This window comes from Camelina sativa, chromosome 11 (assembly GCF_030686135.1).
Source record: "Camelina sativa cultivar CO46 ecotype springtype chromosome 11, ASM3068613v1".
In the NCBI taxonomy this organism is placed as follows: domain Eukaryota; kingdom Viridiplantae; phylum Streptophyta; class Magnoliopsida; order Brassicales; family Brassicaceae; genus Camelina; species Camelina sativa.
This window is the reverse complement of record NC_141890.1, coordinates 29732237-29743896: the sequence shown is the minus strand read 5'-3', so window position 1 is coordinate 29743896 and position 11660 is coordinate 29732237. Positions and strand designations below refer to the sequence as shown.

Here is an 11660-nt window from a genome sequence, read left to right as displayed (position 1 = left end):
TAGCTGAACTGCCATTATCTTTATAGAGTGCCTAGCTTGGAGACATTTCTGTGCTAAAGTCCAGTTGTATAAACCTCACTCTCAGAGAACAACAACAAGAGATATTGTGGATATGTTTGTTAAGAGGAAAGCAACTAAGAAGGTTCTTGGGGAGAATAAACATAGGTTGTCATTGACAACTGATATTTGGGTTGCTCCATATACTGAAAATAGTTATATGGTCATAACAACTCATTATATCGATGCTTGGTGGAAGTTAAAGAAGCTCATCATTGGTTTCAAGAATGTTTCGGATCATAAAGGGTCAACAATTTCAAAGGTTCTTATGGGTTGTATGGAAGAGTGGGACATCAAGAAAGTCTTCTGCATCATAGTAGACAATGCCACTGCTAACAGTTCAGCAATATGGAGATTCAAGGAAGCATTTAAACAACTTAATGGGAATGATGCATTTATTCTGAAAGGTGATTATTTGCATCTAAGGTGTGCCACCCATATATTGAACTTGATTGTTAAGAAAGGTCTGCAAGAGGTAGATGACAGTGTGGCTTCTATCAGGAATGGAATTAATTTTCTGAGAGCTTCAACGGACAGATTGAAAGCATTTGATCTTCGAGTGGAAACAACAAAAGTTAAATGAGGAAGCATACCTTTAGATGTCAAGACCAGATGGAACTCCACTTACCTCATGTTAGAACAAGCTTTAAGGTTTAGAGTGGCATTTGAAAAGATGGAGGCTGAAGATAAAGTTTATAATGACTACTTTGCGGAAAAAGTGGATGGGACAAAAAGGGTTGGACCAGCAATCAAAAAGGATTTCGATGCAGTTGAGAGGTTGGTTCAGTTTCTTGTCATCTTTTACAAGTCTACACTATTACTTTCAGCTTCAACTTCTGTGTGCTCCCATAAGATATACAATGAGATAGTTACCATCCTAAAAAACATTACTGCGCTAACTACAAGTACGGGGTCCTGATCCAAACTTAAGATGGGAAGCATTGGTTATGTTAGAGAAATTAGAGAAGTATTGGGATCCATTTGGAGAGAAGGTTGAAATGAATTAACTTTAATAGTAGCAAGTATATTCGACCCAAGAAAGAAGATGAAGTTTGCTCAGCTTTGTTTTGACACACTTTATGGTAAAAAATAGTGTTGAGGCTACTCATCTTCATGATTCAGTCTTGCAGATCCTCAAGGATATGTTTGCAGAGTACAGTGTTTTAGTGAATAGAAGTGGCAGTGGTGAATTAGAGACATATACTCAGTCCCAAAGAGCAATTTCTCAGTCTCAAGAGCAAGTTGGAAGTGATTATTGTGAGAGAACCGTTGGTTATGAAAGCATGGAGAGTATCTACAAAGAGGTGGTTAAAGAACTAGGAATTCAAGATTCATCAAATGAGCTGGATTTGTATTTGAAAGAAACTGTGGAGAATCCAAACCTTCTAAATGGTGTTGAGTATGATGTGTTATCTTGGTGGAGGATCAATAGCTCAAAGTTCCCGGTTCTATCACTTATTGCTAGAGATGTAATTGCAATGCAAGTGTCTTCAGTAGCATTGGAATCTGCATTTATCCCTAGTGGGAGAATATTAAACCCACAAAGAAGCTGCTTAACCCACTACATAATTGAAGTCTTGATGTGCACAGAGCAATGGATGATTTGTGAGATTCATGTCAATGAAAAGGGAGTGATAACAATCCAACAAATGCTTGCAGATGTGGAGTTGCAAGATGATCTCATGAGAGTTAATATCTTCTCTTAATCTCTTTTAACTCAAATGTGCTCTATACTTTCTATTTCTGAAAATTGATCTTTTGTTTTGTTAAGTAGAGTTTGATCCTGAGTTCAACTTGCAAGGACTGTAGAGTGAGTTCCAATTTCAAATCAAATTTTAAGTTACATGTCTCTTTCATGAAACACGTTCGATTTCTTACTACTGATTATAGAACTAATTGTCTTCTGTTTTGTTAGAGTTTGATATCCTGAAATGAATTCAACTCGCAAGGAGCCAAGCCAAGGATGGTTTCAAGTAGCATTCAAGTTTTAAATTTTAAGTTTCAAGTTTGAGTGTTTGACCTTTGATGTCTGAATTTTATCTGTCTTGTTGTTAGGAGAGTGTGACTTTTGTTTGTTGGTACTTGATAGGAAATAAGTTTGCACTTTGAAGTTTTGTTATCCGGTTCTTCTCAGGTTTTTGTTTTCTTTTTCGGGTATTTTGCTACATTTTCGGGTACAAATGGGTCCATTTTACCCGAACCAAAGGTTGGATATTCGAGTTTCGGATATGATCTGTGTCCAAAAATTATAGAACCCAACCTATCTGGAACCGAGAAGAACCGAACCGATATCCGAACCGAATCTTATCGTTTCTTAATTCTTAAATGGATAAAAAAACCCGAACCCGATCGGTTCCTACCCGGATCCGACCCGAGGAAAACACACGTGACGATTGAAGGCTATAAGAGAAAAGTCCACGTCTAGATTAGAGGCTGAAGTGAAGAGAAGAAGAGCCAATTACCGTTGAGTTTGAAGGTGAACAAGAGTTGCGGATGAGCCGAAGATATTTTCAGAAATTTGTCAATAAAATCTGGATGGCGGAGAATGGAAGACCAGAGCTTCGACACGCAACGACTCCTCAGTATAGTTTTCGCCGATAGTCTCGAGAATATTTCATCAAAAAGATCAAAGGGTAGAGTGTGACCATTCTCCTCCTCGGGGACGTGCTTCTGCCGTAGTTTCATGGCGTAAACATTACCACACCGGTTACGTCGCTTCTAACACGATTTTTCACTTCTTTTTTTAAATAGTGAAATATAAGATGCAAAATATATCTTTCTTATAATTAAACTATATGTAAGATTAAAAAAATATAAGATTCAAAATTTATCTTCCTAGCTAGAAGTTGTGAATTAATCCGAATACTTGAGACTGAGAGAGGGAACCAAAAGAACCAATCAGATTTCCAAAATACGAGATAGCAACCAAAAAACACATGTCATACTTATCAATGATTGATATTAGCATCTTCGATTATTAAGTGAATTATATTAACTACATGACAATTCTCGTAAATACCATGAAACATGGTTTTATCGCCTTATAAATACTATACATTCCGTTAATGTTCTTGACCCTAACGAGCCAAAATTATAAGGAGGTAGAGAAACACATTCCTTCTAAACATGTTGCCCCCAGCATATCATTGAGATGTATATATGTATATACAGTATTTTATTCCTCAAGCCTAATCACAAAACAAAATTTATTGCGATGTTTTCGCTTTAAGAGCATTCTTTACACACAGATCAAGTATGAGTACTAAACAGAGAGAAAAGGAATAAGGGTTCATAGATTTTGGATTGAAGGTGGAGTATGAGCTAAAGAAGATGAATCAGTGCACATGTATGAAATAGGCATTGTGAGACACAGAGACAACACAAGAAGCATTGGTGGAAAAGGACATAAGTTTTTAAGCAAGTGAGCAATTTAATGTTTAAGGTTAAGGTGATTCAAGAACAAAAAAGTTTCAAGATGCCGATATAGAAGGTCCAGATCATCAAACAAAGGATGAGAAACATGTCAATAACACAGAATGACAGAAGTAGAGGATTAAAATAATAAGCATTACGAAATAGTTAGAGAATATTGTACTAAACCGTAAAGACGACGACTATAGGTAGTTTAACTATAACAAAAGAGAAATGCAAGTGATTATTGTTTGTGTAGAAAAAAGGGTTTCATATGGATGATATCCATGTATAAATAATATTAAATCCTAGAACAAAGTTGAAATAAAATATAAAGAAACCCAGGGATATTTGGTCTTTTAAAATTTATTATCCAGAATAAATTATATTTTGATAAGCAAAGGATTACAAACCACAATTTTGCAAGACCATAAAGCGACTAAGAGTCTTATGAAATCCTAAGCACTCACGTTATAAGCTTCACATCTTCAACGTGGTCTACAAAAGTGTAGATGTCTTGACCACTAACGGGTCCAATTCCTTGGATTTTAACTCTTACGACAGTATTCTTATCCATATTGTAGTAGAAAATGTAGAAAGGATCAGATAAACCGAGCGGAGAAAACACAATTTCACCATTACTAGTCATGCCGACAAATTTCAACCTTGTATCCGCAACAAGATTCTTCCACAAAGGAGGCAATAGATTTTCCTCAACCATTTGTGTTTCTCAACATCATCTAGAACCCACAACTCAAGACTTGTAGTTGTTCCACCTAACTTATTAGTGTAATTTATCATAGTTGGGCACCACTTTGTTTTGTTGTCGAGAGCATAGTCAGTATATGTGAACTTCTCAGACATAACATCAAAGCAAACTATGGTGTAAGGTTTTACAAACCTACGTTCTGGAAAGTTGTTGTTTGGATCCGCTATATAGTACAAGACTCCGTTGATACAAATCTCAATATTTAAAGGGTGATGAGGTAAGGAGCATTCAATCATCCTCCAAGACAGTTCTCCTATTCCTAATGTCAGAACTTGATATGCCTGCCCTACCAAGGGTTTTTAGAAAGTGATACGCACAGTACCTTGACTTGCTTGTTGATTGGATCATACCCTAATTGGGCTCTCGCATGATTCCAACTTGTTATCAAGTTGGGTAATGTTATGGTCTGTCCTGTGCTAGGGTTATAAACCATTGCCTTGAAATCATTATATCTATCTTTGAGCCACATAGATGTAGTACATAGCAAGCCACGAATAGGGACATTGATCCGACATGAACCCGGTCTAGTGCGGAAACACATATGATGATTGGTGGCTAAAAGAGACGAGTTCTCGTCTAGATTTTGAGGTTGAGGTGACGAGAAGAAGAGCCACTTACCGTTGAGTTTGAAGGCGAACAAGAGATGCCGACAAGCCGAATACTTTTTCAAGAACAAATCACTGAAATCTGAACGGCCGAGAATGGAAGACCACAGCTTCGACACGCAACGACACCTCGCTATGGTTTTCCTCGATAATGTCCAGAATATTTCATCAAAGACATCAATTGGCATCAGCCCTGAATTATCAAGTAATGTCGAAGAAAATCGACGGTGGCGATTCTCCTCCTCGGAGACGTGCTTCTGACGTTATCTCATGGTATTGATAAACCCTATAGACAAAAAGCACAATGTTTGTTTTTTTTGTTTACTATGTTTTGTTTCTATATATCTTCTATCTAATTGTAAATTCCCATACAGTCCAATAACAACACCTACCTTCCTACACGGTTTTAGATACTTCCTTTTTTGTATGATGTATACTAGGTTTTACCCCGTAGTACACCACACGGCTATTATTTTGTTGATATATATACTGTTAACAGTTGTAGGTAGAGTTTTGTAGAAACTCTTGATTCGAAAGTTGAGAATATATATTTTACGATTTGTTAGTTATGATTTAGGAATGAATGATCTGATATATTCTTAATATGATTCTCAATTGATATTATTGGATTAATAGTGTACATTTAAAGCTAATAAGATCTTACCAAATATGTAATCGTTTATTAAACGCAAATTAGATATTTTCTAAGATGTATTCATCTTGAATTAGTTGCTATATTATAGGGATGTGATTACATAAATTGGGTTATCAATTCTTTTTGTCAAACTCGGTCCTAAAAATTCGGCATGCAAATTAGATATTTCCTAAGATACAATGGGCATTAATTGGCATTAATTGGATGTAAATAAGTATATTATGGATTAAAAACCGGCCAAAAATATTCGGCAATTTTAAGGATGATCCGGATAATTGAATCGGTTATAATTTTAGTTAAAAACCCGACCCGAAGTTGGCAAAAAGTGATGGCACCCCATTGTACTCCAAAAATGTATTCCAAGCTCTATATGTGGATATACTTGTTTGGTTACAAATATCCTAAGATAATTTTTAATATATATCCGTTTATAAAAATTCAAATCACATTATATGCTAAAAAAAATCTAAAATTTTATTAACTTTATGTATTGAATAGTAATTAAAATAATTAAATATAAGATTAAATATAAATGAAAGGAGAATTATATTTTAATCTAACATATTTATTTAAATTAGATAGATATATTTTAGGAAATTAATATTATCAAATAAAGAAATGATTGTGTTTGGTTGTAAGGATTGTAGATAATTTAGTTGAGACTTGTTTGGATACAAAGATAAAAGAGGATGACACAAAAATGTACTTCAAAAATGTTAAGATGGATAACACATGCAAATTTATCTTTGTAGTATTATATATGATTATGTATCTTTGCTATCTTTAAAACATTATATATATATATATTTGTATGGAGGATTCTAGAATTTAACCCGAGGTATACCGCGTGTATATAATTTTTATTATTATTTATATTTTATATTGTATTTGTTTGTTAAATATTGGATGCATGTTTTCCAAATATATGAATAACTAAATTTCTCGACCATTTGTGCGACTAAATGTTTATATTAATTTTTAACCCGCAATATACTTCATGACCATTGTTTGTTATATTTAGTTTGTTTTGATTGGTGTTTGAGATTCTATTTTGATTTTTAATTATTATAACAAAAACAAAGGATCTAAATACATAATAAGTCATTTCTACGCTATGATTAAGTCACATTTTTCGTAACGATTTAATTATTTTACACAATCTTAGTTAAATCAACTTAATTTTTATATGTCAAATATTCTAATATTAATAGTGTTGACAAATAATAAAATGAGGATTTAACCAGTGTTAGCACAAATTTAATAATATTTTATTAATTCCAACATGTTCTTTTTATAACACATCTACTATATAACCATATTATATAGTATTTTTAAAAATTTTAATTTTACATATTCGTAATATTTTAAAATTTTATTAGGTTTATAGATATTAATTCTAATATTTAAATAAATGTGAATCGAAGTTCTTCTTACGTTAAGAATCAAAGCTTACAAGTTTTGGAAAACAAAACCTGAATCAAATTGTTTTTTTCTTTGCTTGCAAAGGATTCAGAGATAAAATATCTTCAATACACAATAGAAGTGTGATTAAATATATCATGGTTTCTCTTTTCATATTGATTCTGTTGTATTTATTTAGTTGGAATGGTATGTAAAATATTTAGATTACAAAATCTGAAGTAATGTTATTTTTGGAAATATTTTAGGGATTAACTTTATAAATAAGTTTTTAAATAAGTATAAATATAAGGGTAGAACCAAAAATGTACTTAAAAAATGTATATCTTATATAATATGAGAAAGTTTTTCACAACTTTTACTAAGGAGATGACACTTGGCTTACTATATTTTTGACACCTGTATTTTTTTGTTTGGACCTAATTAACCACAAGCCCAAAAAGAAATAAATAAATAAAACATCAACATTTCCTTCCTTCCTTCTTTAATTAGAAACATATGCAGCCCCCAAGAATCTAGAGCCACCTTATATCAATATGTGGTTGGTTTCATCTTGGAACTATACAAACATTAAATTAAATTTATAGGTTTGAATTCTTTGGTTTAATTTCTGTGTTTATATCTTATATAATTTTCACAGACACAAACGAAATCAAATTTAAGTAAGATGGTGGGATGGTATTATTTATGTAAATTAGTTTAATTTTTAAAATATTGTTTATATAAAATTAAATTATTGTGGAAAATTACGTAAGATTGTGAGATGGTTTTGATCTAATTCTATAAATCTTTTGTTCGATTCACACTTATTGTTTCAAACGTTATGGTAGTTTTGAATTACATAAAATTTATAAATTTTCATATTAGGAATTTTAGAATAAATTATGAACATAATCAGTTATATTTTGATTTGAAATAATACCATCATTTTATGCATTGCCTTCTATCTACCACTATTTTCCTCAATTTTCATTTTTGTTTATATTACTTCTCATTTTGAACTTATTATTTTGAAACACTTGAGAATTTATGATCATTAATATTTGATTTCAATCCCTTCTCTCTCTTAAAGGCTCAAACATTCTATAAAGTTTAGTTTTCGAAAAACAACCTATTACCATACAAACACATCCTCTATCAGACTATTGTGAAAACTAAAACATTTACTTTCTATTCTATCCTCGATTCAATCTCAAACGAACAACAAAACACCGGTAACAATAGAATCGTTGTTCGGATCATCCGTTTTTGGAAAGTTCCTAACTTAAAAAAAAATATTATCTTACTAAGTCTTGAATATTTTTTCCAAAAATGTAAATTATTTTAACTATTATTCATCTTTTGATGATTTATGCAATCATTTTAAAATATTTATAAAAGAAAATAATTAATTTCATGTGTATTTGATTTTAAAAGAATTTAATATATAATGATGTTGGGCGTCAGATTCTTAAAGTAAGAGTTGAAAGAAACCTTACTATATTATATCATCTAATAATAATAAAGTAAAATTTTCTTTTGGAAAGCTCTAAAAGATTGCCATTCGATACTCTATTCTTTCACAAATGTCATTTTGTTTCTTTTAATTTTTAGTGTAACAAATTTATTCAATTGAATTTACATAATAAAATTTTCGCTTAACAAATAATTTGATGATTAAATAGTTTAAAAATATAAGATTATAATATATATATTTGGGTTGTATAAGATATTTCAGAGTAGTGAAGTGACTTTAGTGCAGTGGCAAATAGTAAGTCTTTAATGCACAAGGCACCATCATACCCGGGATCGAGTCTCGCTCCCTACGAATGTAGGTATTTGGTTAATGGGCCGGCCAGTTGTGGTTCAATGGTTGGTAAAAAAAAAAAAGATATTGCAGAGTAATAATTGGCTTTTTTATTTCCACACTTTAATATAAATAATTCACATGATCTTGATATCACATTATTTTAATCATTTTCAATCCATTTAAAATAAACTTAAGTATATTTTAATATATTATTCTAAATAACTAAATGAGAATTGAATATTTTTTTTTTGATAAAGAGATAACTGTATATATTTCTGTTTAAAGAGAGAATTGAATATATATTCAAATTCATGATTTGATCATCTTAGCATAGATGCCCTTTCATAGATCTATATTTATAATATATAACTCTTGAATATATATTTAAAACAATAGACAATTTTAGTCATTAATTCACTATAATATATTTTTATAAACTTGACACATTTTTTATTAATTTTTCTATTCCATCTCATCAATTCCATATTTTGTACTAACTCTCATTTTTGTAACTTTCATAATATTTATAGTACTGCAATGAATGATTAATAATAGTATTTAAAAATATTACATATAAGAAATATATTAATATGTAATGATTGCATATCTATAACTCTCACAGATTTTATGTGACTCCTATAACAATGAAATACTCCCTCTGTTTTAATTTTGTTGTCGTTTTAGGTTTTCAATAAAAATATTTGGTAAATATTCCTGTTTTATCACTGATGTTTTAAAGTTTTGACCAATGAAATATTTATAAAATATATTAATAAAAGGTGAAACAGACAATTCAATAGACTTTTTGTAATTTGTGTGAGAAAACCTTAAACGACAAGTAAAAAACGGAAGAAAATATAAATTACATTTACCTAATTGATATAAAGATTATTGTATTTATTATCCAATTAAATAATAAATTTTCTATATGCTATTAACTACAATTTCTCTTATAAATAGACAGATACATATTTTACTAACTCTCATATCTCAAATCTGACATAATATTTTTATTTAATTAATATTATCTCCAAAATTTAAAAAAATATCTATAAACAATGTAAACTAAATCCGTGCGTAATACAAAATGACTATCAATATAGATATACGATTATATATTTTTGTTATCGTGTTTATTTAGAGGAAATAAACAAAAATCCTCCAAACAATATGTAAAACAAGATAAATAAACGAAAAACCAGGAAACTAAATTCTAAATATATACGTCATGGTCCAGTGCTGAACCAAACTCATACTTCCACACACGTGGCTCTCACCGGCGCTTACTTGTGTTACACTTGTCAAACAACATACATGAACTCGCAAACAAACCACCGTTAATTTTCAAATCTTTAATCTTAACCGTTGTTCACGTCCTGTAAAAGTGATCACTAGCTACAAAGTCCGTAGCACTGGATTATGCCTCAGCCTTTATACTACATGTGAGATCTTTCTAGTCTCATGAGAGTCTTGAAGCTTCTTTGTGTAACTTCGATCACTGATTTAAATCTACAGGTATGGGTTCTAAAAATATTTCCTACTATTTTTCTGCAAAACTTATACAAATTTTCTCGCATCATTGTCGCTCTCGCTTGTTAGTAATTTGTATCATATTATCATATTTCTTGCTTTGCCTCTCTGTTTGTTGAATATCATAATATATTTTATACGGTGTAAAAACCTATACTTGCTTCAGTTTTTGACATCTTTATCAATTTTGTGTAATCTAGTAGTAATTATATATAATATAAGAAGGTTTTTCACAACTTTTACTAAGGAGATAATACTTGGCTTACTATATTTTTGATATCTGTATTTTTTTGTTTGGATCTAATTAACCACAAACCCAAAAATAAAAAAAAATAAAACATCAACATTTTTTCCTTCTTTCTTTAATTAGAAATATATGCAGCCCCCAAGAATCTAGAGCCACTTTATATCAATTTGTGGTTGATTTCATCTCGGAACTATACCAACATTAAATTAAATTTATAAGTTTGAATTCGTTGGTTTAATTTCTGTGTTTATATCTTATATAATTTTCACGGGCACAAACGGAATCAAATTTAAGTAAGATGGTGGGATGGTATTATTTATGTAAATTAGTTTAATTTTTAAAATATTGTTTATATAAAATTAAATTTTTGAGTCCCCGAGCCATCCTCGCGTTAGTGTCGACCGACACCATATTGGTGTCGACCGACACCACTACCGCGCAGTGATTTCCTTCGAACAGAACCTCTGAATCTCGCCTCCAAACTTCTCATTTTCATTCCACGCGATTCAGGAAACGAATCCAAACCTCATGAGCTACGAAAAACTCACAAACAACCAAAAGAAACAACCAAACAACACACAATATCACAAAAACAGAGATCTTAGCTTAGATAAGCCATGGTCATGCACTCACTTTTCTGTAGAAAGATTCTGACCAACAATGAATGAATCTCACACTCCCAGCAAGCTTCCCACACGTTCCTAGCCTTGAATCCTCACTCCCACAGCAAGATCTCACCCACAAAGCCTTGAAATCTCACAATCTCTCTCTAGAACCTCATGAACAATTTTCTCTCTTTGTTTTCTCTAAAAACGGCGAGACAAACACCAAAACACGACCTAGGTCGGTTTCCCCACTTAATAGTTCGGTTATGTCGTTTTCCCTAAACCAAACCGACCAAAATCGACGATTAAATCAATATGATCGAACCAGATAACATTGGTGTCGACCGACACCACTATGGTATCGATCGACACCCATCCCATAAAACCAATAATTGGTTTGCGGACGTTACAATTCTCCCCCATCAACATAGATTTGTCCTCGAATCTCGAACAACCATCAGCCAAAGACTCTTGTGCAACCGTCTCCACGGCCCGCACTCTTCCGACCGATCTACGGAAAGTCACCTATAGGCGATAGACTCACGCTCCATGCATTATTTGCTCTCGACTTTT

The 11660-nt window shown here is 31.7% G+C and overlaps 1 pseudogene; it reads right to left on the bottom strand.

Moving 5' to 3' along the window:
• Window positions 1–3934: 3934 nt before the first annotated feature.
• Window positions 3935–5030, bottom strand: LOC104728394 (F-box protein At3g49450 pseudogene; annotated as a pseudogene).
• Between the last annotated feature and the right edge of the window lie 6630 nt (window positions 5031–11660).